Source organism: Crocodylus siamensis, chromosome 1, assembly GCF_052110815.1.
Source record: "Crocodylus siamensis isolate JL-2025a chromosome 1, ASM5211081v1, whole genome shotgun sequence".
Classification (NCBI taxonomy): domain Eukaryota; kingdom Metazoa; phylum Chordata; order Crocodylia; family Crocodylidae; genus Crocodylus; species Crocodylus siamensis.
In genome coordinates this window covers 320,638,211-320,665,077 of record NC_143395.1, presented here as the reverse complement: position 1 = coordinate 320,665,077, position 26,867 = coordinate 320,638,211, and the positions used below count along the sequence as shown (strand labels likewise).

The 26,867-nt window shown below is 42.2% G+C and overlaps 1 protein-coding gene and 1 long non-coding RNA gene across 2 annotated transcripts in view; one reads left to right on the top strand and one right to left on the bottom strand.

Moving 5' to 3' along the window:
• HS6ST3 (heparan sulfate 6-O-sulfotransferase 3) overlaps window positions 1-26,867 on the top strand; it is a 590,588-nt gene that overhangs the window by 163,265 nt on the left and 400,456 nt on the right. The gene's annotated exons all lie outside the window — the stretch shown is intronic.
• LOC149874812 (uncharacterized) lies at window positions 19,457-23,267 on the bottom strand. Its single transcript, XR_016438637.1, has 2 exons — window positions 21,557-23,267; window positions 19,457-21,010 (listed from the first exon to the last, which is right to left on the bottom strand). It is a non-coding gene; the product is annotated as an uncharacterized LOC149874812 (long non-coding RNA).

Below are 26,867 nucleotides of genomic sequence, written 5' to 3'. Positions count from 1 at the left end.
GTCCTGGGGTAGTACAACCCCACGCACCAGATCTGGCTGTGTGCTTGTCCAACCCTGCATGCCGGAATCAGCCCTTGCGCCAGCCTGAACCTGCATGCCCAAATCTGGCCATGGATTTGGAATTGTGTAGGGCTTAATATGGTTGCTACTTCAAGGACTTGTTGTTTAGGCATATATATTGGCAGCCAAAAATGAATGCATCAAAAGCAATAGCAGCTAAAACACACTATGATATTTGCACGAAATACAGTGATATGTATTGGAATTTTTGAAAATAGTGAAAACATTTATACTTGTTTTAGGTTATATAAACATCTAGTTTGAACAGCATCTGAATAGAGTGTCATGTTAAGGTTCTGATCTTAAAGATGTTTGATTCTGGTGCTACCACATTGGCAGAATTGATCCTAAAAGTTGCCAGCTAATTTCCATGGTGTCTTTGATTTTTATTGATTCATAATATTTTCATGTCCTTTTTAGTTGCAAATTGATACTTGTCACTGTTGAAATGAACATGACTCTTAATTTTGATTAAAAAATGATGATAAGAAAAAAATTAAGGTATGCTCTGGCTTGGATCAAATATGTAGAAGGAAATAGCTTTAAGTGGAAACAAAATGTAAGTCATTTCTAAAATATTTTTTTTCAGATAAAGTACAGTCATCAGCATCCTGGTTTTCTCTGATTTAAACAAATCTCCAATTTTCAATTAAAAAAAAGTGACCCTAGATGCACATTTTTCTGTGATTTAAATGAAACACCACTAATATATAGATATACATATAATGGTGTTTCACTCTAATCATGGAAAAATGTGGATTTGGGTTTTGTTTCTTTTTTAACCAAACATTGGGGATGTTTTTAAATCAGAGAAAACCAAAACCAAGATCCTCAGTCATCAGCAAACAAAAAGCAGTTTTATAAATGCAGGCAAAGAGAGATGCTATAAAATGCAGGTAATAATTGTACTATTTCATTTTTAAATACGCTTAGAAAATAGGAACTTTTATGTCATAAAAATGAAGCAGTTCTGTGCCACATTACACTTGAATGTAAATTATCCAGTTATCTTATTTACTCATTCAGTTTGATTATGTCAGCCTGTCAGTTGGATGTGTTGTATAATAGTTTAAACAAAATGGAAGCCAGACCAAAAATAATCTGTCTTTACTCCACCTAAATTTAATGTAATAATTCTGACTGAATTTATTTTCTTATGATGGTAGGACTGATTTTTTTTAATGGTTCATTTGGAGTTTAATTACCAATTTAGAGATTCGCTCTACCCAGAGAACTTGTGCTGTGTGAGATATAAGGCATTCAGCTGGGCATATTTCTTCTATTGTTCCTGAGTTGTGTGTGGGCAATATAGTGGTAAAAAGAAATCAGCGAAACAAAAGTGATTGGTTTTCCACAAAAGTGGATTTTCCTCATTTTGACTGACTCGTGGTTTGAGTGAAATGAAGGATTTCTTCTGAAAAACGTTTTTACATTGTTAAATATTTTGTATACTACCATATAGCATAAGAGGCACAACCACTGTCATTTTCTGCCTTTTTAAAGGATGGTCCTGGTCTTGCAGTGAGATCTTTTATATTGTAGAAAATTATGACAGCTATTGAGTAAAGGGGACTTAAAGCAAGTAAAGTTTTCATTTAACAGTAACCTGCAGATTTTAACTGCATTTAACCTATTTATTTTTACATTAATCTTTGAGATAAGGTGATATTTGCTTTAATTCTCCAGTGAAAAATATCTGCTATTTGAAATTAATGGATCTGTAAGATGAAGGCTGGGCAGTCTTGGAGATGGAGACTCTCTCTCTCTGTTCACAAAACATAAACAGCACAGGAGTTCACAGTGCTCTTTTCTACATTATCATGTTAACATGCCTGAATCCTGTGCAGATTGATATCTATGGGAAATTATAGAACCACTTTGAAATTGCATTTATCATGCCCCACTGACAGCCTCAACTGCACTATGCCCATTAATCCATCCTCCCAGGGACATATTCTGACACTATAAAATCCTGAGTAGCTTCAAATGGCTGTCACTTGGAAAAAGAAGAAAAAAATTCTTCTAGAGTAATGTTTTGTTCTCCTTCTCCTTTTCTCCAAATTATGGAATTATACAGACACACATGCACTCACGCAGAAACTCTTAATAGAAAATATATTTTAAAATTCACGTATATTCTGGCACATGGCATATACAGAATAAATCATAATATGAAGTGTTTTAAAGGTTTTCAGTAGTAGTGGTATAACTAGAGCAGGGCAACCGGGATAGCCACCCCAGGCATAGACCTGGAAGAGTGCGTAAAAAAAAAAAAAAAGAAAGAAAGAAAAAAAGCCAAAATGAAAATAGAAACAGCTGCTACCACAGCCACACAGTTGTATCAGTTGTGTGGCTGCAGCTGGAAGCTGCCACTGCCCCATGTATGGCCGTTGTTCTTGGCACCCAGTCACATCATTATGACTCTCCAGTAGGGCTCACTTGGATGAGCTATGTAACTCACTGGCAGTTTTACCAGCTGTGTTTAATGTGTCCATTGCAAAGTCAGGTTATAAAACTCTTACAGCATCTTATACTAGCATGTATAATCTCTCCTTTTTCTTTTTCACTCCTCTCTCTTCTGTCCTTATCCAGTGTCATCTAATGTATCAATGTGATGCACCTGGTACAATGAAATACCATCTCCACAGTGAATCTCAAAACAATTTCTATTTGTTTGTATCTAGGAAAACTATCAGTTTATGTGGTGGGTCACGGTTGGATGTACTGTGCCTCCAGGTGTAAATAGTAAGGTCACAATGGGGAGTTGCTTCCTTTTGCGTGAAGATGAGATTTGAATGCAAACAGCAGGAGATTGGTTCATATTTTCTACTGAAATTACCTTCAGGTTACATTGTGACGAGACTGCACATTAACAAATGACAGACCTGTCCAGCAACACATTCATCTAATGTAAAGATAATAGGCCTAATTAGAAAGGCTTGTTCTGATGGTATTTGAGTGAATTTAGGTTTTCTTTGCTTTCTTGTGTGGGCTGGATGGTTGCTATGTGATATTCTTGGGTCCTCTAATAAGAGTGATAGCATTAATGGTGGGAGTGGGAGCATAATTACCATTGTATTGGTATTGCCAACAGCATTGGCCACCCATGTTGAGAGCAGCCAGACATTAAAAGTTTTCAGCTGGTAAGTTAAAAAATCCTAAAAGAGTCTTAAAAGTATTCTCTTGCCTTATCCCCTCCTCCTCCTCAGCCTCTACCTCAAAATAAGTTTTCAAAGCCTAGTTTTCATGAAACTATTAAAGAAATCAAAACCAAAACTACTTGTGTAGGAATAACCCCTAATTTTTTAATGCTTGACAAATTGGTAATTCTGATTTGTAAAGACCAGTGTATGTATCTTTATTTCTTTTAGGTGGTCCTTATATTCATACCCTTATTCTTTACAGAGAGAAAATGGTCTTTTCCCACTTAGCATTAAGAGGCCATAGGGAGGTCTTATGTTGCTTGGCCATCCTTGTTTTACCATGGTATGCTATAGAACTCTTTTGCATTTCTTTATGATGTATCATAAATAAACCTTATGATGCATTCTAGTGATAAATTGTTTTATCTGATTGAACAAAACTGTTTTTGATTAATCTTCCATGTATATTTTTATTCTGTTTCAAAACTGAGGAATATGCAATGGACTTTCCATGACATAGTTTCATAGATGTTAGGGGCTGGAAGGGACCTTACAGATCATCAGGTCCAGCCCCCCTCCACTTGGGCGAGAAAGACTGCTGGAATCAGGTGATCCTAGCAAGATGAGTGTCGAGACACTTTTTGGAGATTGCCAGGGTGGGTGACTGTACCACCTCTTGGGGGAACCTGTTCTAACTCTTGGTACTTGACTTGTAAAGAAGTTTTTCCCTAGAAAAAATATGTCAATTAAATTTGGGACGGTTAATGTGATGTAAAATTGAGATTTTTTTTGATTAATTGGTTCACAGAGTTGGTCACTCTGATCTCAGACATAAACAGACAACAGCAGCAACAGCAGCAATCAGGTGCCAAAAGCTGACCTTCTTCCTTAAAATTGTTTCCCCATATGCCCTATTTCCACAGTGCCTTATTTAAATAAAACAATAACAGTTGCCGTTTCTGATACTGTTTTAATAGAATATTTATATTCACCATCTTTAATGGGACATGGAGAACTGTGAAGTTAAAGAAAATATCAAAAGCTTCTGAATCTAGAGAATCTTTATCAGTCTTGTTAAGTGCTTTTTGAAATAATCACTCTTTTGGTCACCTTAGGCCCGTGGCAGACTTTCCACTTAAGATGTGATTAACCAGTTAATTACACCTTAAGGAGTAACCCAGCCACACATTCATTCAATTAATAGTGCGATAAAACAGGGAATAAACCGTGAAATTATTACAGAAAGTGTGTAATAACTTTGTGGTTAGCTCCCAACATGCCATAAATTGAACATGTATGTCCAACACTGGAGCCATGAAGAGAGCCTCTCAAGACTAGGAGTGCCAATCAACTGACTGGGGCTCCCAGTCATGGGACCAACACTTGCTGGTGCAGAGGGAGCCCTGAATCATGATCTCAGGCTCCTTTTGCATTGGCAACATGGTGCAATTGAGATCTGATTCCTCATCCCACAATCGTGGCTCTGCAGAAATGAAATCAAAAAACTTGGGCTCAGCATTCCCTTTTCTGTTCTCACTTCTGTTCAAGGATGTGTGGGGTATCATGACTTACTGTTAAAGAGGTGTAGAAACCTGCTGTATGCATTTATACTTTTTGGACCACATTTTAAGAAGCAATTTAACGCCCCCCCCCACACACATCTGATCATCCTGAAGCCTCATTTCTATCAGTAGGAAAAATGCAGATTTTTGTGGTTGGCCTCAAAAAAACCCAAAACAAAACACTGTACTGTAAATAGATCCCCCAAATTGCCTTAATTTATAGTTCATTATTTTTCAGTATATTACTCCATAGCAGGGAGGAAAAGGAGGACCTCTGCTCAATCTTTGTGTTAGCAGTATGTCAAGGACTTGCAGAAGGTAGAATAGGATCATACATAGATCCATAATGGGTTCAGTAAGATCTTGCCCCCAGAATTCACCTAAGTGATGTTCAATCATCCTAATCTCAACGTGATTACACAATGAAAAAATTGCAAGCAATAATAATTGAATGATTATTATATAAAAATTGTGACAGGAAAGGAAGAGTGTAAAAAGAATCAGCCATAATCAAGCTCAATTGTTACTAAAGAAGCTGATGCTTGTACAAGATATGATTACAGTACTTTAAGCTATTGATGGTCCTTTTTAGGTTCCACTGGATCATGAACCAATTCAGTTCAATTCAGCATGTTATATAACAAGACTAAACTGACATAACTTGTTTAGTCTAGCAAGCAGGGATATGATTGCTAACTATAAACGCAACAGGGAAGGAGAAAAGTTATTAAACTGTAGCATGATACTAAAATAAGCTAAATGGATATAATAAATACTGATCATTAATACATTTGGATGGGAAATCAGCAGTGGGCTCCTGTCCATTCTAGTACTGACATTCTGGAATAGCCCTCCAATCAGCCAGTCATGTAGGTAGTGCTTGTATAGGGAAATGAACTAATTTTAAGATGAAGCCATATCTGATTTGGGGCCTGCAATAGCAGGGGATTGTACTTGATGACCCAAGAGCTCTCTTTGAGGACCATGCTCTTACCGAATATAACTGGTAGACAAGAGTGCCAATCAGAATTTTGGCCTTCTCTTGAATATCCTAGTGGAAGGCTACACAGCAAGTAATGACAGTTACTATTTTATAAGTTAAAATAGCTTCTAACTATACAACAACATATAAACATATTCCTTTCATGGATACATAGGACGAAAAAAAATGCAAGGTCTCAACAATTTACAGAGAAATATCTTTAAGTTGGCATTACACCCACCCACACACGCGTACACACCTACACACATGCAAAAGTAAGAAAAGTATACTTCAAAAAAGCCCCAAACATTTGAAATATTGAAAGCAGGGGATAAAGATATCAAAACACCCAGCACAGCAAAAGGACATGAGCCTCTGTCAGTTTTAGGACCTGTACGCTTAGGCTAATGGACAATAGCAAATGCTGAAAGACTTCAGGGAAGTTTATGGGTGTGTCATGAAGTTTATGATAAAAAAAAATCCCAGAGGGTTTACAGCTGCAGATTGGTTACTTGGAAGAAGTTGCAATGCTTTAACCAAATACAAAAAATTTGGCAAATAAGGTGTACGTAATAACAAAAATCCTTCAAAACGTACACAAACAGTTTTCAGGTTCATTTGTAAGGCCAAATGGCCAGTATTAAAAGGAAATTAGTATTAAAGTATGAAAAATGCAGCTTTATTATTGTATATTGAAATAGCTTAATTATCACTGTCAGAACAATGGAACACTTTTTAGCATGCCTAAAAAGTGACTTTTGTTGCAGAATAATGTAGATATTTTGGATACATAGATGTTTTGGAGTAACATATTATGTATTGGATGTTTTGTTCTGTTTTGTCTGTGTACACAACTTGAGCAATACAGAAAGGAGCTCCCTCATCACAGCCATCTCAAAAGGAAAGATGTGTTCTTGAGCTACCTGTCCCAAAATATCTCAAGTTTTACCTACTACTCTAGTATATTTTAATATTGAAGCTTTTTTAATGTGATATAATTAACTTGCGTATACCATTCTTCATAAAGTGTTTCAGAGTATTTGTAATTTGTTCACTATGTTCTTTTCCCTTTTGAAGGAGGCATTTTATTTTGTGCAAAAAAAGAAAAACAAAAAGCAACCAATCACAAATTCCAAGAAGTACAGCTTGTAGGCACTGTTAGCCAAGCATTGTTTAACTTATGCAATGGAGCATTCTTGGTGTATGAAAAATAGAATAATTGAAGTATAGAGAATGCAGGAATAATGACACTTATAGTACCTGCCAGTGACAGACTGTTGTAAATATTTTCTCCCTCCGTATTTGATGCTGTAAGGGTGCACCTACATGTGCCCCTATGGCACTGTTGTTACTGATTAGTAACCTTTTGGGAGTACTAAATGATGGTGCAGTAAAAGCGCATACTCTGCTGTGCACCTGTCGCACAGTTACTTTTAGCTTCTACATTGCCGTAGCGGTGCAGTGTACTCAGGGAGCGTGTCACTACGACAACATAGCTGCAGCACCATGGTTTTTGTCTGTGGATGCTACATCACTGAAGTGCATTGCTACGGCAATGTAGTGTCATGGGTAGATGCACCCTAAGAGTGGGAAAAGGGACAGTTGATTTCTGAGCCTTGAATAAGAAATAGGAAGAGTACTGCATCTAAAGATTTCCCTTCCCTCAGTTTTCTGCATAGCTGAGCATGAAGTATAATTCTTAAAATACTTGGCTGCCTTGGGTATTATTAACAGCTGCCTCATGGTCATTGCGGGTCAGATTCATCTCTAGTGTTGCACTACCAAGTCAGTTACTAATACAAGCCATGAAGTTGGCCCCCTGAGGATTATCTAAGATCCAAATATACTCTAGTCCCTTGAGCTGCCACTAAAGTCTCCCCTGAGAATGACAAGGAAAAAAGCTCCTGACAGTTTTATTTTCTAGTCTGTGCCCCTTCTAGCCAGACCTGCCTTTTTGTTAGCACCTTAGTGTAGCCTCTGTCATCTTTGCAATAGCTTCACAAAAAAAGCATTGAAGAGTGAAAAAATGAGGTTTCTCAACACCTCTGCAGAGTGATTTCATAGTGCTTCATTACACTTGAATGAAAATGAAATGAGAGGAGGGGAGTGAAGCTGTGACTCTTTCAATATGGGAAATAGAGAATTAGTTTTTCAAAATTGGTACCTGAAAAAGGAACAGCCTTAGGAATCACATATTATTTATATGTGTAATTTTATTTTTAATTATTCAGTTCCTATTGAAGAGTAACTCAGTATAGCATGAAGGAATAGGTTTAGATAGCAAAGATATTTTCCCTTAAAATTAGAAACTGTTGTGTAAACATCTATAGAAAGCTAAGCAGTTTGTAAACCAATACAAGGCTTGAAAAAGGCAATCCACTGGTGAGTTTACTTCATCAGACACTTTGAACAAGGTAATGATGAAGTTGACCTGTCCATGAGGGAAATGTTGATTTTTAAAAATTATTTTCTACCAAGCCATAGAAAGATCTATTAATGATGAATCAGGCAGTTGAGAGGAAAGTCGTCAAACAAGCTACTTAGTCATACAGTATCTTAAGACAGAGCTGTCCAACTTTTAAGCACCCAGGGGCTGTGTGTCATGCAGGTAGCACTAGCAGGGGGTGTGGGCACCTCCCTCCCCCCAACATTCAATGAGCTTGAATTCAAGTGCCTTCACCACCGTTTTGAAGCTTTGGGATGATGCTGCATGAGATGTTGTGGCACTTCAATAAGAGCGTCTCTCAGAGTCGCTCTAATTAAAGTGCTCCTCCCCCACCCCACCGTCCCCAAAGTATGTGTAAAAGTGTCCCCACAGTGGAACTACTAGACTTAATATGCATTAACTAAAGTGCATTGATGCATGTGTAAATGTGCCCTGTGTGATGCAATTGGACTTCCCAGGTAAATTGCAGACATAGTCTAATTGGCATATAATTAGCCTTATTTGAAGGTAATTTTGAAAAGATGGAAGGCTTTTCACAGTTCAAATAAGAAGAAAAAGGCAAATTCAGCTACTTTTGTTTTGGAAAGAATTTTCTTGGCCTGGCCAGAACTAGTAACCTGAAGAAAGTGCATATAAAATCATGTAACGTAAGAGAAGAGGAGAGGTGGTCAAACTTATTTTATTGGGGCAAATATGCTACTCAGCATTAACAGCCTACAATCTCTCAAAATAAAGCAAACATGGTTAACTTACTATGTTGACATATGTTATATTTAGGAATGCTCAGTGTGTCTTTTAAAATAAATTTAAAGTGTGCTTGGTAGATAAGGGAATATACTAAACTGATATTTTAGTGTGCAATGCTCTTTTGTCTTTTGTGTTGCCTTTTTTGTTTCCTTAATTCCTTTGGTATTGAACCCCTTCCAGTATGGAAACAGTGGTTATGAAAGCATATGGTAAACAGACTGCTTGTTATAACCTGAATAAGACTGGATTTCTGCAGAGCAGGAGTTTTGACTGCAGTTAACAAGACAGATGGAGATTAAACACCATGGAAAATGTGTAAATGTAAGAATTAAAAAGGTTCCAAATTGTAGATTTATTATGTATTTATTTCCATTCCTTATTAAACATCATTTAAATAATACAGTCTTTGAAGAGGTTTATTTCTCCTAGTTGGCTCCTACCTATTACTCTAATAAACCTCATGATTCAGTTAGGAAATTGAAATTTCAAAAAAATAAATTTTGTTATAGTACCTGTGGCATTAAGTTACCAGTTTGTGTCAAGTTAAGACACTTACTGGTGTAAAACCCTTTTTTGCCCATATTTAATGGGTCTATTACTGCATTCTAAGCATTCTCAAAGGGTATATAAGATGGTTACAGTAGATAATATTAATGCGGGATTGGATCTAGAGCTGTTTGAGAAATGAGCATCTCAGTTCTTTTTCTCCTTCCTTATCCTGAACCATGCATTGCTTCATGCCAGGGGTATTGCACTTAAACATAGTGAGAAGCTATCTGTCTAGCTTTCAGGTCCAGGTCTGGGATCGTGTCCAGGTGGGACTGAGAGATTCTGGTCTCCTCCAATAGTTAAGAAGAGTTTTAATAAAGGAGATGAGAGCCTTACAGGAGGATGAGGAAATTAAGAATTTTCCCCTGGATTCTAATAGCAGCTGATACTGGTATTTCTTCAGTGAATGATTTGGCCACCCTCTCATTGCTCTTTTGGTGCTTCCATGGTTTAAACCATCAGCTTGGTCATTCAGTCGTTCACCAAGGTAAATAATTTATAATTGTTTGAAAATGTACTGAAATAACTCATTCAAGCTTCTAGATACCTTCGGAGTCTAGTGGATACTTTTTATTGCTGAAGCCTTCTTCCCAGAAGTCCCTATCTGGTGATGGTAATGTCTTTGCAAAAATGTATTAAAAATTATTTTGAAGGTACTGTATAATGTGCTCTCCTGTAATGGTACTATAAGTAGATTATTTTTGCAAGAAGTCTGGTGGTTGTAACTGACTTTGTGTTATAAAACTTTACCAGTCTAATTGTGTGCTATTTACTATGTTGTTATTAAAAAACAAACAGCAACTACATGAGAGGCGTGAAAACAAAAAAAATGTTTTTTCTTCCTTTTAATTTCATATTAAGTTGCTACATTAGGACAAAATATGTTATTTGATTTGTTGTATAACATCTTCTAGCACATTATGCAGGCGTACAATACCTGTATTAAAATACATGATATTTCAATCTAACTTTTGGATGTCTCACAGCAACAATAAAAGACCTGCCAGCTTGCCTTGGGTTGGCATTGTTCCTGGAAGTTCTACCCTCCAAAATATTGTCTTTTTGGAAGAGTTTCCAGGTTGTAAATATTTCTGGCATTCATACTATAACATCATTGTCACGTGGCACTACTTTGAGAGACAGCAGAAAGAAGAAAATCTCTTGGGATCAAAACTTTAGAAATGGCTAAACCTGTCAATATAAAATTAGGCCTAAAGGTTTTTGGAGACACGAGAGAAAATATGGGATAGAGGGTGCATCTACATGTGAATTAATGCACTTTAGTTAATGCGCCTTAAATCTAGTGCCAGCATTTTTGCACATACTCTGGGAGGCATGTGGGGGCACTTTAATTAGTGAGCCATGCTAATTAAAAGTGCCTGAGCATCATGTATATCAGCATCCCCATGCTGAAAAATGGTGGCGGAGTTCCTTGAATGAAAGCTCATCAAATGAGGTTTAGTTCAAAGAGCTTTACTGCCATTTATCAGCACGGGGACTTTGATACTTGTGATGCTAGATTCTGCCAGAGTGTGCTAATTTCTGTGCTCCAGCAGATTCAATTAATTGATTAGTTAAGTCTGCTCTGACGTGCTGGATTTCCAGCACATTGGAGTAGGCTCCCTGCACATGTATATGAGTCCACTGTGAGGTACTAAGAAAAAGCACATTAGTCTGTCATTGTGGAGTAACTAAAGAGCATGGGCATTTTTACACGTGTATGCATTGTAGCATTGGGTGCTTTGAAAAGCGTCCGATGCTGTGACACATGCAGTTGTATTAGCAGCGCTGAGAAAATGGCAGCAGCACGCTTTTGAATTAAAACACCTCAGATGTGCTTTAGTTCAAAAGCATACCACCACCATTTTCCGGTGCTGACGCTCATTTCAATGCTTATACAACTACACATGGCATAGTGCAGTTCACCTCAGCTCGTGTGTTGAACATACTTGATTAACTGAGTCTGCCCTGAAGCGGCAAATCTCAGGTGCCTTGCTGGAAAAAAAGTATGCGTATAAATTCCCTCGTTTTAAAGTGATGTTTAATGCTTATTAGTCTATTTTAAGATGCCTTAACTAAATAGTATAGTTTTTTCATTGATGCTTTAATGCTTATTAAAATAGGTAATGCACATTAAAGTGTATTTTTAGACAGGCCAGAGTGAGAAAGTCTGGCTTTATTATGTAGGATTGTTTGTTTTTAGTCCGAGTAAAATCAAGAAATTCAATTTAAGAAATCATATTTGTCAAGATTTTGAGCCTCAAGAAGGTGAAGATTTTCATAGTTACCTTTGCATTTGTGCAACAGTTTTCCTTGTGGAGTGTTGCAAACCTTCACAATAACCACTTTCTGACTAGCCCAAATGATTGATTTCTGTGACGGTGAATCACAAAATGCATCTAGTTCCTGTAAATGTGTTCTTTTTTTGGATATTTTTTCTTTAAATATCTTTTTTGGGGGTTGTATTAAACTCAAATATTTTGATTTTCAGCAACCAAAGCCAAAAACAATTTAATCAATATTAGGACCTTTCCTGTGTAATGTTTTTATTTTGACAAAAGCTCTTTCAATTTCTTTAAAAAGTCCACAAATGAAAATGTTCATTGGCTCTGGTTTATGCTCCATAAATTAGGTCTCTAACAACTAATTAGATCAGCGCTACCCAACTTATGCACAGCCAGGGCCAATTGCAGGCCCCAGTCTGCATGCCACCCAGGCTCCCTAAAATGTGAAGCCAGAAAAACTGTCCCACCACCCAGACAGGAACTCCTCCATGCCTCCCTAGCAGGTATACCAGACTCCCTCTCACCCCTGCCATGCTGCCGAGCCCCACAAACCCCAGCCACCATAGCAGAAGGAGCCATAAGGAAGTTTGTGGCCTGATGGGAGCCATGGACTGCACATTATCCCCTTTTGGGACAGGTACAGCCCAGAAGCTGCCACTTGGACAGCCCTGAATTTAGAACATAGTTTTAAAGGAAGGAGGGCTGTGTCTTCCTCTGTCTGATGTATGTCTAAGTGCTGTCAACCTTTAACAGAACTGCATGCTCAGGGAGCCAGAAGGGAGGGGATGGTATTCTGAATGTTAGGTATATCCTGTGATTATTGCTGCGGCATAGATAGATCCATGTATTTTAGATCAGGTCAGAGGGAGTAAATAAGAACAACTAATATTTCCAGCATAGGTTAGAGGGAAGGCTCTATGTGTAGCAGTACTATAGACATAAGGGCATAATTCATGTTGGTTTTGATGTATTTTAAAAATGAGAGAATTGTCTCCAGGAGGGTGATTGAGAGAAACGGTTTGCACCTAGGCTCCATATACATTTAGCAGGGAGTTAAGGAATGCTAAATGGGAATTCAAAAGACCCTGCACACCGAGTAGAGAACTAGCTACAGGCAGCCAATGGGAAGCATTATTGTTAGACTCTCCACCTTTCTAGAGCTGAGATGCCTGACACATTGCTGCACTTGAGGTACTTTCATCCACTTTGAATCCAGCAGGTGCCCAGCTGAGGTGATGGCAGTGATACCGTCTTTGCAAAATAGCTTAGTGGTGAGAGTACTTGCCTGAGAGTGGGGAGGCCTTGGGTTATGGCCCCGGATCTTTTTCTGCGATCAGAAGGAAACACGGAAACACCACTAATCTAGTCTATATAAATTAAATCTCTTATTTCAGAGGCCGGCAATTATTTTGTGGGAAGGGCCGCTTAATGAGTTTGGTGAGGTTTCGAGGGCTGAATGGATAGTCCTGTTCCTTGACAGTTGTCCTGCCCCGTTATCCCCATCTTAGAACAGGAAGTCCCACCCACTGATCCCTAACCTTTGCCAGTGGAAATCCTTCTCCTTGCCCACCAGAATTAATCCTTTTGGGGTGGGGTAGGGTGGAGGGGTTGCCATCTCGGGACCAGAAAAAAAACAAATCATATACTAAAAGTCAAACACCTACTATAACATATTTTAATTTTTGTCATGATTTATGTTTGCATAGTGTATAGAGGTGATTGCATAATAACAAAAATAAATTCTTATTTTTGTATATTGTGGAGGGAAGGTGTGTATGGGGGGGTGTATGATGTGTGTGTGGTATGTCTGCATGGTATGTGAGGTGTGCATGATATGTGTGTGGCTTGTGTGGTATGGGTGTGTGTGTGCTGTATGGGGAGGTATGTGTGTATAGTATGTGTGGTTTGTGTGCATGTATGGTGGGGTGTGTGGTGGGATGTGGGGGTGTGTGGCTGTATGTGGGGGGCGTAGGGTATGTTGGGGATTTTGGGGGTAAAGTGTGGGTGTGAAGGGTGTTGGGGACCCCCCATACACCCCATGTGCAGCAACAGGTGGAGTGTTCAGGGTACAGGTGTCTGGTGGGGCACGACTCTGGCCAGTGCTGTACATCATAGCAAGGGGCGCAGTCTTTGTGTAGCAGCTGCCTGTATCGCCAGCATTCCCTGCCAGTTGCGCACAACCCCTGCACTAGCATAGCAGGGAGGGAAGCCCTACCCTTCTGCACAGCACCAGAGAGAAGCCTCAAATACTGGAGCTAGCTGCCTTCCCCACAGGGGCTGTGCTGCAGGGGAGGGAAGCCCCAGGCAGGGAAGATAGTTGGCTCCGGAGCCTGAAGTTTCTCTCTGGTGTCCTGGCAGGGAAGACTCCTGGCTCCAGCATGTGGAGCTTCCCTCCCTGCTGTGTGAGTGCAGGGGCTGCAAGTGAGTGGCAGGGAGCACCAGTAATACAGGCAGCCACATGGAAGCTGCACCCCTTGCTGCAGTGTGCAGGACTGGCCGGAACCACACCTGCCAGGCTCCTGCACCCTGAACATCCTGCATGCTGCTGCTGCCACTGCCTGCTCAGGCTATGTGCAATGGGAGGCATGTGGGGGGTCCCTATACCTCACAATCTCCCTCACACCCACATACTGCCCACCCTGGCTCTGTGCTGTGGCTGCTGCACCCTGTCCTTCTGGGTGCATCAGCTCTGGGCTCCCTCCCAGCTGTAGCTCCACCCCCACTGCTTCCCCACCTGCTGCCCAGAGCCATTGGAGACTGGGGAAGTAAGCAGGTCCTGGGGACTGCAGCAGCAGCAGCCCCACACAGATGCCGCAAACTGGCTAGCCATGCCCTTCCACCCATGAGGGTGGGAGCCAGGCAATAAGGTACATTTTTTGGGGCTGTATGTACATGTAGGTGCCTAGCTCCTACCCTCGTGGGTGGAAGGACTGGGTGGGACATAATTTGTTGGGAAGCCCCGCTCAATTCATAGTGATATAACGATGAAGGCCCATTCAGTAAACACTTTGCTTAAGTTTCAACGCTGCCTAGATACCAGTTACAGTGCATCTATTAATGTTTGCTACATTGTTAAAATGCCATGAAAGTCTCCAGGGAACTGTGAAAATGTGGCTAAAGGGGCTCTGGTCTAGTCCTCCAGGTTGGGGGTAGTGTGGGGGGTTGGTAGCTCACCCATGTAGAAAATTTCAGTTACAGTCTACAAGAGAAGAAACCAAATGGAAACGATGGTCTGAAAGCTTTTGAAGTTCGAACAGGCAATGATACATAAACCATAAAGTGAAGATGATGATCATTATGACAGAAGGTCGTAAAAAAATCAAATTAATCTTCCACAGTGAAGCATGGGTTTAACTAGTATATATATATTCATAGTATTTCATTTTAATCACAGAAAAATGTGGATTTTGGGTTACTTTATTTTAGTCCAAAAATTGGGGATTTTTCTTTATCAGAGAGAACCAGGATTCCTGGTTATGGCCTCTGTCCCCTGGATTGTTTGTTCATTTTACATTAAACAATCATAGGTTAGAAAATTGAAATGATCCTGAGAGCAGGTATTTGGAACAGAGGACTCACGTCTCCCAGCTGAAGCCCTAAGTCTGTGTGGTCTCCAATCTTTTTAAGTAGGAGATCACCTTTGGCATTTAAAAGCAACCCAAGATCTACCGTCTGCTGCCACCAATTCTCCCCCCAGATAAATCTGGGGGGGGTGGGGGGGGCAGATTGAGGCAGAATGAGAAAAAATTGTTTGGGGGTGTGCCTCCCCAGCAGGTAAATCCCACCCGGCCAGGGCCCCACTCAACTTACCCCTGCTCCTGCCTCTGCAGCACTGTCCCTCACTGTGGGGGCCTCGATCTAGCCCCCGCCCCTTCCCTCCTCCACAGACTGACCTGCTTGGCTGGAACGCATGTGTTCATGCACACGGGCACTCAGCCCCCCACCCCAGCCTCAAATCGACTCCAAGAGGCTCCGAGATCTACTGGTGACCACTGCCGTAAGTGGGAGGCTCCCTCTTGCTTGCTTTCTTTGCTTAGAGTAAGCCTAAGATTAGGCATCTCTAGGGGCATAATTGTAGTTTAGGCACTCCATCTAGTTGGCAGCAGAGTTTAGGAGGGACTTAAGTACCTCACAGCTCAGACTGGATTACTACTCTATATGTGCAGTAAATTAAATTTAGGCACCCAGGGATCATTGTAGCTCCAAATGCAGATGCTGAATGAATTTGGTACCTACTGGGTTCCGTGGCTTTTGAAGTGGGGGGTTTTCTGGGTAACTTTTTGTATCAGAAGGAGTGTCCATACCGTTAACTTATTTCACTAGACACACTATACCACCGAACCTCAGCAAATTAGATCTGCCTTGCAGCAGGGAAATTAACCCATCAAGAGCATTACTCCAAGCCTGGGAAGGAGGCAGTGTACTTGGAGCAGTGTGACATGCATGATTCAGCACCTGACATGGTAAGTTAGCAGCATAGGTATGTGTTTTAAGTGCCTAAATTCCACCTACACCCTGTTCAGATGTCTCATTATATCAGTCTGGCTCTCTTGCTTTACATTTACAAAATCTGTTTGTGTGAGCTTGTCATGCTACCTCTACATTTAAGAGCAGAAAAGGTAAATGGTCATTAGGATGGGCAGTTATTCTCAGGGAAGGGAAGGGCAAACAGTGTATGTCTATAAACAGACTAGTGTTCTGACTTCCCTTCTGATAATTCTGACTTTAGTGTATTGTGCACTTGCTTTTACATCACTAGGATGCCAAGGCACACAAATCAAACTGTTTAAACTCAGCTTATATCACAGCATTTTTTACTTGTTGGTGATGGCTAGAAAATGATATTTAGAGGTATGCTTTTGGGAATTGGCTTGTAGGTAAAGTAGATATGCACTAGAACAATGGTCCAGGGGGCATGGCAAAGGTTACTTGATTTCTAAAAGCCTGTTTGTGACAAAGTTTCCTTCAAGGCCCACTGTATCAGACACAGGCTGGGAAATTGAAGATTTGTACCACAGTGTACCCAAACAGAGATAAGGAACTCTACAGCATTGATGCCAGGTCACAGTGCCCACTGCAGACCCCTTGGGATTTCTGGTTTTGGTAAACAGACCAAATTAGGAGGCCCGATAAAAGTCCAAATGAGGATATATGCATGTGATGGATTTATGAAGCAAAGGCACACGCTGACTGGACAGAACGTGGACAGTATGATGACCACAGGGAGACTAATCAACAATGCCCAGAGATGAAGAAGGGAGGAAGAATACAAAAGGGATTTAAGAGCAGAGAAAGGTCCCCAAGAGGGGAATCCAGGGCACCATGGACAGAGGGCATACCACCAGCTTATCCTACCCACCCTTGTGGGTGGGGGTGGGTAGGTCTCAGCTTCCAACCTCCAGGCTGCTGACATCTGACATTCAAGAAAGAACCTCAGGGTGTTGTTCGCATACTGGCCAGACATACCTTCCCTCTGATGATGGCTCTAACTAGTAGATATAGAATTATTTGCATTTTTCTTATCTGCTATCATTGTGAATCAGTAAAAATCACTGTTATCACATGGAGAAGTCGTGGCTGGTCTGAGAGTTTGGGTCCTCCCAGAACAAAGTATCTGGGTCATAAATCCAGTGCCAACAGTTGGGGTGTATGTGTGAGAGAGTTTTATGTCAGTTTGAAAATTGCCTGGGTTTGTTTGTCTGTAAATAATGCCTGTGGCTCAGAATAGCCAGAAGCAAGTTGGTAGAGACTTATTTAGTTTTGGTATGAAGCTATTTCAGTTTGACATTTCCATTAAAAAAAATCGCTTTCTGCCTCTGTGAGTGTCCAGAGTCTCACACCAGACACTTTAAGACCTGAGACCTGTGAAAATAAGATTACTGATACAACTGTTCATCACATTCTTTATATTAGACTGTTCATATTAGAAAAAAAATCAGTATCTATTTCTACTGGTTCTTACAAGAGTAAGGAATTAAGAATTCAATGGTTTTCCCCTTTTGTTAGTCAGACTGGGATAAATGTTGATGTAGGGAAGAAATCTCAGTCTCATTAAAAGTTGTTAAAATCTAAAATGAGCCAAGAGCCAAAAGCTTACAAACAAAAATGAAAGAAACACTGGGAACAAAGTCTGCCAAGGAGGCAGCTCACAGCAAAAACATTGGCAGGTTCTGTTGTCACTGACTAGATAAATTTTCTTATGTTAAAAAGAAGGTTAAAAAAAAGAAAGGAAAATGAAACATTTCTATTCATTAAGGTATATTGGTACCATTCGGAACAAAATGGTGGGTTTTAATGTAGGAAGAAAACCACTTTTGCATCAGCTGAAGCCTTTTTTCTTCCAATGGACAATTTTCAATATTCAAGTTACCTCTCCAGTCATAGTAAGAAATGTCCATTGAAAATAGGGCCCTCACTGCATAGCCATGTGTTTTACACATACAACTCATCAACAAGTTTATTTTCCTCTTCACCAGTGCTTATAGAATTCTGCCCAACTCCCACATTTGTGCCCTCTTTGTTTTACTTGGTTTTAATTTTTCAAATGAAGTAGAAGTCATCCCTTTCTATTGTTTTTGGTATTGTGTTCAAACTGTAGCCTCATACTAAAATACTTACCCTCAACCTCTAGCACTTGATTCCATAACATTCAAATAAGCTTTGACTAAGAATCCAAATTCCTGAGGTTTATTTTATCCAAATAAAACCCAAACCTTTGAACCTTTTGTGTTCAGTCTTCTCTAAAAATACCCACCCAGTTTTTTGATCCAAATGGAATGATCCAAATGGAACAAGACCTTTCCAGATGTTCTGTTCAGAGACTATAGCACAACCCAGATTGTTCACATCTGGGTGGTTTGCAGTGTGGTTACTTTGCAGCACAGGTTGCTGACTTAAGACTGAACTGTTCAAAAGGTTGCTGCAACATTTATTTCCAAGGACAGGGTTGGAACTCAGCTGTAGTTGCGTGTGGCTGATCAGAGAAGTAAAACTTTCAGCAAACAGTGGTCTGGTGCAGCTGTGGCACTGTGTGTTCCCAGATATTTCACAAACCCTCACCTTTGCAGGAATTTTAGGAAACCTAACCCTGGGTGAATATATATATGATATTAGTGCAATGCAATGAACTCTGGTGCAGTTTGCACTGGAGTTTATTGTTCCCAGGCACTGCATTTATACGTGTGCCTGGGACTGGAGCATGCTGAACCAGGTTGGAGTCACCCCAAACAGCAGGGGGCCCTGGGGTTCATCTTGCCAGCCCAGGACTGCACTAGCCTGGCTCAGTGTGAGGGGCGGGCTGTGAAGGGCTGGCTAGAGAATGAGGGTGCTTCACTGAAGGGCTAACCATCAGCTGATTGTCAGTTTCAGCCTTGGGATCCCACTGGAGTCTCCAACCAGATCTGGCACAGACCCAAGGCTGAGAGTGGCAATCACCTGATTGTTGGTCCCAGCTCTGTGACTAGACTGCTTCATTGTGGCTTTCAACTTTCTGGTGTGGGGGGAACCCAAGATCATGATCCTGGGCTCCCTTGTACTTGCAAGTAGTAACAGCACAATTGAAAGCTGATCCCTGATCCCAAAATCATGCATCCTGCCATACATGTGTGCCAGGGCAGGGAGGTGTGTTTTTTGGGGAATAGAATCCATTGTGTCATTAAATGAACATTACCAGGAGCCATGTATATTATATGAGAAAGATGGAAAATGGAAAATTTATTATGAAGATTACAAATTTTTATTCTGGGCAGAGAACCTTGTGAAACTTTTGCTCAGTGAGATTTACCTGAGTCAGGATGCAGGGTAGAAGCAGAAATATGGCAATTTTACAGTGATCCTCACTATCTCTAATTTTTTTTGCTCCATTGAAAAATATGGAGCTGTGACAATGCATACCAACCAAAGATCTGTGCCTTCCTGTTGCTGGCCATGAGATGATAACCAGAGGTTGCTCATTAAGAGCTCTGATTATAGTGATATGATAGGACAATGGGAGCCTGAGCCTCTGTTTGGTAAGAAAGGTTTTGGATGGAAAGGAGCTTATTGGAAAAGCGAGCAAGAAGATGAAAACTGAATTGAGATAATGGGTTTAGAGAACCTTTTTTTCTCTAATTGGACAATGTCCTACAACTGGATGGACTTTTGTTTTGGCTTGATCTGTCAGATACAAGTGGTGAACATGCATGCGACAACAAGAAGTCCTTTTTTCATAGAATCATAGAAGTAGGGTTGGAAGGGACCTTGTAGATCTTCAAGTACAGCCCCCTGCCCGGGCAGGAGAAAAACTGGGCTCAAATGACTCCAGCCAGGTAGGCATCAAGCCTCTTCTTAAAGACCCCCAGGGTAGGAGCCAACACCACTTCCCTTGGAAGTTGGTTCCAGATCCTAGCCGCCCTAATGGTGAAGTAGTTCTTACGGCTGTCTAATCTAAACCTACTCTCTAATAATTTGTGTCCATTATTTCTTGTCCTGCCAGGGGGCGCTAGGGAAACCAAGGTCTCTCCCAAACCCTTCTGGCCCCCCCTAGTGAGTTTATAGACAGTCACCAGGTCCCCCCTCAGCCTTCTCTTGTGAAGGCTGAACAGGTTCAGGTCCCGCAGTCTCTCATTGTAGGGTCTGCCCTGTTGTCCCCGGATCATTCGGGTGGCCCTCCTCTGGACCCCCTCAATGTTGTCCACATCCCTCCTGAAATGGGGTGCACAGAACTGGACACAGTACTCCAGCTGTGACCTGACCAGTGTTGCGTAGAGGGGGAGGATCACCTTCTTGGCCTTGCTAGAGATGCACCTGTGGATGCACGACAAGGTCCGGTTAGCCCTGCCAACCATGACCTCACATTGTTGGCCCATGTTCATCTTGCAGTCAATAATGACTCCAAGATCCCTTTCTGCTTCCATGCTCTCAGGCATGAAGCAGACCTCTTGCATCATGGGGTCAGGCCAGCATATGGGACCTTCCAGTCCTCGTAGGATGGAGTCTCTGATGACAAGGACCCGGTGTTTCTTCCTCCTGGTGTTTGCTCTCTGCCCATTCTTTGTCATGTAGGGAGTAGCATCATCCCTGCCGGAGGCGATTCCTCTGTCTTTCTCTGTCACAGCTGCTAGGGCGTCAAACCTGTTCCCCAGGTGAACCTGGGGAGCTTCCACCACTCTAGGCCTAGCAGCTCTGGATTTGGACACCTTCTGCCACTCCTGTGTTGGATGTGTCTCCTGTGGGGGCTGTACAGTGGGTGACTGGGCCTGCAGAGAACAGAGATAGGCATCAATTTCATCCTCTGCATCCCTGATCCCCCTCAGCCTGGAGCTTCCTCACCTGCTCCTCCAGGCCCCTAAGTCATGCATAGGAGGGACAGGCAAGGGGACCACCAGGCCCCACCTCCTCCAGGACCCCACCGAGCCCCCCCACAGACAGGGGGGTAAGGGGCCACCAACCTCACCACGAGCTCCATCTGGGTGGAGGCCTCAGAAAAGCCCATGGCAGGTGGCAGCACGAGGGCAGGGCCCCTGGCAGCCGCACTCCGCGTCTGCACCATGTACCAGAGCTGTGCCTACAGCTTATGCTCTGTGGAGGTACCACTCTTGGCAGCTACCTTATGCCCTTATTACGCAAACGCCAGTGCAAATGCCGGCACGCCCTTACAGAGCATGCCTGTTTGCATGCACTGTTCACGCACACTGCCCATGCACGGCTCGGGAGCACGCTCCCTGTCGGGTGAGCTAAGAGGGCTCCGAAGGTCTTCCCCTCCAGTTCCACCTCAGCTGCGCTGTACCCTCTGCCCCACTTACCTTAGGGGGAATCAGCTGTTGCTGCCTCCGCCGCTGTCTCCTCTGCAGCTGCTGCCTTCGCTGCCAAGGTAAGGGCGTACACGTGTAGCACACGTGTGCCTTGCTCCCTCTGCTCCTGCTCACCAACTCAAATATTTAAATGCATAGGGTGTAAAAAGAAGGTACTGGGTAATGTGGGGCCTCTGCAGGACATGCTAGGAAATCTCATTATCGCACCAAACAGAAAAGCTAACTTATTTAACAATTTATTTGCCTCCATTTTTCTGAGCAGAGACCGGGTCATCCCTGCACCAAGACCCCCGCAGGCCCCAGGGGAGGTGCACCCAGGCATAGGGTCAGAAAGGACATAGTCAGGGAACTTCTGAAGGGGCTGGACATATTTAAATCAGCAGGTCCTGATCATGTCCACCCCAAAGTGCTGAAGGAATTAGCAGAGGTCATTGCAGGACCCCTGGGATGGCTTTATGAGCACTCATGTTGCTCTGGTGAGGTGCCGGAGGACTGGAAAAGGGCCAAAGTAGTTCCCATTTTCAAAAAAGGGAGGAAGGAGGACCCAGGAAACTATAGGCCAGTTAGTCTTACCTTGGTCCTGGGTGAGCTTTTTGAGAGAATTATCCTGCCGCATGTCTGCAAGGGGCAGGGGAGATTATTCTTGGGGCAACCAGCATGGGTTCATTAGAGACAGGTCCTGTCAGACAAACCTGGTGGCCTTCTATGACCAGGTCACAAAATCCTTGAACACAGGTGTCACAGTGCACATAGTCTTTCTGGACTTTAGGAAGGTCTTTCACACTGTCTCTCACCCCATTCTCATTAAAAAACTAGGAGACTGTGGCATTGATACCTACACAGTCAGATGGGTCACTAATTGGCTGGAGGGCCGCACCCAGAGAGTGGTGGTGGACGGGTCTTATTTAACCTGGAGGGATGTGGGCAGTGAGGTTCTGCAGGGCTCGGTTCTCGGTCCCGCACTGTTCAACATCTTCATGAGCGACTTGGACGAGGGGGTAAAAACCACCCTGTTCAAATTTGCAGTTGAGGCTAAGATGTGGGAAGAAGTGGGTATGCTAGAAGGGAGGAATTGGACCCGGCTGCAGTTGGACCTAGACAGGTTACAGGGGTGGCTGGATGAGAACAGGATGGGTTGCAACACTGACAAGTGCAAGGTACTGCACCTGGGGAGAAAGAACCAGCAGCATACCTACAGGCTGGGGAATTCCCTTCTCATCAGTGCAGAGGCAGAAAAGGATCTTGGTGTCATTACTGATGCCAAAATGAACATGGGCTGACAGTGTGGGGATGCAGTGAGGAAGGCCAACCGTACCTTGTCATGTATCCACAGATGCATCTCAGGCAGGCCCAAGGAGGTGATCCTCCCCCTCTAAGTGACACTGGTGAGGCCGCAGTTGGAGTACTGCATTCAGTTCTGGGCGCCACACTTCAGGAAGGATGTGGACAACATGGAGAAGGTCCAGAGGAGGGCCACCTGCATGATCAGGGGTCAGCAGGGTAGGCCCTACGACGAGAGGTTAAGGGACCTGAACCTGTTCAGCCTCCACAAGAGAAGGCTGAGGGGGATCTAGTGGCTGTTTACAAACTAGTCAGGGGGAACCAGCAGGCATTGGGAGAGTCCCTGTTCCCCCGAGCACTACCGGGAATGACAAAGAAATAATGGTCATAAGCTGGCCGAGGGTAGATTCAGGCTAGATATCAGGAGGTGCTACTTCACTGTCAGGGCGGCTAGGATCTGGAACCAACTTCCAAGAGAAGTGGTGTTGGCTCCTACCCTGGGGGTCTTTAAAAGGAGGCTAGATGAACACCTTGCCAGGGTCGTTTGACCCGAGTACTCTTTCTTGCCATGGCAGAGGGTCAGACTTAATGATCTGCTCGGGTTCCCTCCGACCCTACCAACTATGAAAGTATGCATAATTTTTGGACCACCATCTAGTTGTCCCTCGAGGAAGCATATAGAAGCTTATATTTATGAGAACTAAACTACAAACTTTAATTGTGGAGCAGTAGGCAAACCTCTGCAGACCCTTTGTCTCTCTTTAACTATTTTGTTGCTTCCTAACACCAATTCTGTTTTCCATCTTTCTTACGGTCATCAAGATGTTCATTCATAAGTGCTTGCCACATGGCATTACCATCAAGTATAGGATGGATAGGAATCTTCAGTCTCTCCCACCTCTGTGCCAAAATGAAAGTTACATCGGCATTGATTGTGGAAATTCAGTATGCTGATAATTGTGCTGATGTTGCACATACTAAGGAGGACCTACAAATGCTCCTTAACTGCTTCTCTCAAGCATGCCAGTGGCTGGGACTAGGAAAAACAAAGGTGCTTCACCAGCCTGCTCTGGGCCAGTCAATTCCCCTGGATAAGATCTTTGTTGATGGACAGGAGCTGGAAAACGTTGAACTCTTTGCGTACCTTAGCAGCCATCTCTAAAAGAAGACAAACTTCAATGAGGAGATCTCGTATGAGATCCGATGTGCCAGCTCTGCCTTTGGATGGCTATATCACTCTGTATTCAATGATCTTCATAAGACTTGAGCAAAGCTCCTATTATACAAGGCTGTGGTAACCCCAACTTTTCTTCACAGCTGTGAAGCTTGGGTGACCTACAGGGACCACCTGAAAAGCTTGGAAAGCCTTTACCAGTGCTACCTCTGGAAGATCCTTGGAATAAAGTCCAAGGATCATCACATGCAAGCCAGTGTCCTCACTAACACTAACACCACCAGTATGGAAGCGTTGATTATTCAACGTCAGCTATGGTGGACAGAGCATTGTATGTGAATGCCTGATATACGTTTAACAAAATAACTGCTATACCCCTAACTCAGCCAAGGACAAAGGACATGTAGGGGCCAGAGGAAACCCTTCAAGAACACCCTCAAGTTGAACCTAAAGAAGTGGGACATTGGCTTCACAAATTGGGAAAAACTAGCCCAGGACAGGGCTACATGGGAGCACCTTGTGAGAGAAGGTACATCTTGCTTTGAGGGAAGTCATGTCACCTTGGAGGCAGAAAAGTGACAGAAATGGAAGGAAAGGAAACAAGACTGAGAAATTTGTGATTCAGACCTCCCTTTAACCACCACCTGTGGCATCTGCCAGAGTCAGCAGCTCTAGGATTGGCCCTCTTAGTCATCAGCAGACTAATACACTACTGTTTACTTGACCCATGGGAGTGATCATCCTCAACTGTGAGGAATTGCCGATGACAACAACTTCATGATAGGAACTATTTCCCAATTTCCAACTTCCTCAGTCTCCTATATTACGGAACATCTCTAAATTATAACTTCTATCACTACGTCTTCCCCCTTACCTATACATTTATGACTCAAAAATCAATTAACACAAACATTTACCCATCTATAGAGGAGAGGTTACTAGCATATAATTCTGAACTGATTCTTTACCACTCACCTTCCTATTCACCTTTTCCTACAGCTTGTTTAGCAAGTTTCTGTAAGTAATTCAGGAAGTTTCAGTTTTCTCTCAGATTAGTAAAGTATCAAACTTGGTTTCCATTTATTTTTTGGAGGGAATCTTTTCCTTTTAAGTGATGATAGCTTAGAGTCCTTACACTGGGATCCAGTTGCCACTTTGGGTGCAGTACATTTGAGACCAGAAATCCTGTCATTCTTAATGTTAAATGGAACACTGCTGCTTTTTTTTAACCAGTTCTCTTTCATTTGCCGTTTTGGCAGCTGTACGTTTTGACCTAGCATGAAGTTCAATAGCTACATGACACTAAGGCTGATTTCCTCGTTTCTGGATGATAGTATGCCCATAGGTGTATTTCTTCCCATGTGGATAAGGTTGCTTCTTGTGGACTGGAATATTTAGTTTCTTTCTAAGGAAATTGTCCAGATTTGGGCCATAATATCAAAGAGGATCACTAGGAGACATGCATTTATTATCTTGTATTGCAAACAAACACTTAACTAGATTCAGTTTCTCACAAAATGTCAGACTCAAAATTGGTGTTCCCTCCATAGATGCCATATTTACTCAAATTTAAGACGACACCCCACCCAACAATTAGATTCTATACATGGGAAATTTATAAATTTGTTATAATTTTCCAGGTATAGAATCTAATTATTGGAGGGTCATCTGTAATTCATCCCCACCACTGCTGCAGGTGGGGCAAGCAGTGAAGATGCAAATGGTGTGAGGAGGTTGAGCTTGCCTGCTGCTTGTTCCTGCTTTCCTGATGTCTCTGCTCCCTGCCTGCATCCCTATAGCCTTGAGTCCTTCCTTTCCCCCATGCCTCTGCTTCCTTCTCCCAGGGGGTGGGGCAGGCAGGCAGATGTGATGGCAGATGTGGTGGTGGCTACTACAACCCCAACCCTGGGTAGGGCCTGCAGCCTGAGCTGCAGCAGCTGCCTGCTCCCCCTATTGCCCTCATACGCAATTCTAAGAAAAGAGGCTTTCCCCACCATGTTACATGGGAAGAAACTTTGTCTTGGAATCAAGCGAATACAGTACCACAATATATGGGATTTTGTATATTCTTTTATGTTAAATGTTTTCCATCTGCCTTCCACTGGTCTATTTGTTCCTAAACAGCTAGTTATTTTAATGTTTGTTGGGGCCATCTTTGGTCTCAGTTTTAATTTTCTATATTCATGGTCTGTTAAATATTTACCTGAACTTGAATGTCAAATTTAAACAAACCATTGTTCCATGCACTTCTACTATCACAATCCAGTCTCTTTCATTTGTTTTACTTGATTCCATTGTAGTTACAAACAAATTCCTTTGGAGTACTCTTAACTGTATAAACTTGAGGCTTTTGTGCTTGGGATGTGCAGCATTTGGCAAAATGATCCCTCTTACTGCAGTTATAACAGAATTCTCCAAATGCAATGTAGCACAACTTCTGGAGCCATGTTGCCTGCCACACTGGCAGTACACCTTTCTTTTTGTGCTCTCTCCCTCAGCATCCTGTGAGGCATCTTTTTCTGACCGCATTGTCTCATGTCTAGTGCAGAGATGATCCCTTTTGTTATATTAATCTCTGAAGCCTGGGTTTCCATGCTTTCTGCTGCCCTATAAATTCAGTTAGTCTTTTCTTGGGACAATTCTCCCTCATGTAATAGCCGTTTTTGTAATGCAGTGTCTTCCATGCCACAAATAATCCTATCTAACAGTGATTTTGCCGAGTTCCTAAAAGCATAGTTCTTACTCAGTAGTCATGTCTACATGTATGTATTTATGCGTGCCTAACCTTAATGCGCCTTTGCTTAAGGAGCATTAAGGCAATTTAGGTATGCATCTACAAATATATTT